Here is a 1072-nt window from a genome sequence, read left to right as displayed (position 1 = left end):
TTCTGCTTAAAGCATCTTATAAACTAATAATGGTTGGTCAGTTTTACGTTACATAATTTGTTTTGACAGAAAAAAGATGAAACTCTGGGAAGAATCACATCAAGCTGCACAGGAAATGCTACAGCCTGCTGCTGYTGTTGCTACTAGCTCTTGTCAAAACATAACTCCACATAAATAACAATGTACAGTAAATGGTTTTTGTATGAACAGTTTAGAGCAGCCTCATCAGAGCAGAACTGAGACCACCACTCATCTGCAACAGGTAAGACATTAACTCTTCATAACTTTTATACAGAACAACTCTGTTGGATGAAATTAGGAGCAAATTATCCTGATTATTAGAGGGGAAACTGGTTTCATGGAAGGAATATTTAATATTAAAATATTTTAAAAGCAAAGACTCAGCTGCTGAAGTCTGCTGACTTTTTGTTTGGATTATTTTCTCCTCCTCAGTGGTGGATGTTGAGCTCCACCTAGTGGCAGACAGGAGACATGACACAAGGCATTAAAACATTTTGTTGGTTTCAACATGTATTCTAAAACAGATGAGACGTGGGTCCTTGTAGCCATCACTTGCTGTCTGAAACGTCTCAGCATGCATGCATTTTTCTGTCTGTTRGCAAAATATCTCTTGAACCACTCAGCAGAAATTAGTGAAACATAAGATGTTAGTTCAACTCTGGCATGAAAAGCAGCAGATTAGCATTCCTTCTAAGAATAAGGGTCTTTTATTTACTGCGGTCCTGTTTGGTCCTCCTGTGCAATCATTTGTTACTCCTGCATGCTTGATGCTGTTGCAGCCACTCAAACTTCTAACTGTTAAAAACATTCAGCAGACACTTGCTTTGACTTTTGGTCTTTGTGCCATTTGTGGTTTATGAAACAAAACATTAAAGCAAAGAATAGTCATCGTGACTTTAATACATAACTTCAGTTGACTCTTTTGCATAAATGCTTTCATTTTATGTGTAGATATAATGTATTTGTTTTTTTGTCACTTCAGTAGAAAATGAAACTAAATATTAATTTATTTAGTTTAGTTATTTCTTCATCATCAGTGACTTTTTTAAGT

This window comes from Austrofundulus limnaeus, unplaced genomic scaffold, assembly GCF_001266775.1.
Source record: "Austrofundulus limnaeus strain Quisiro unplaced genomic scaffold, Austrofundulus_limnaeus-1.0 Scaffold393, whole genome shotgun sequence".
NCBI classification, from domain to species: Eukaryota; Metazoa; Chordata; class Actinopteri; order Cyprinodontiformes; family Rivulidae; genus Austrofundulus; species Austrofundulus limnaeus.
Note: the sequence above shows the minus strand (reverse complement) of the source record.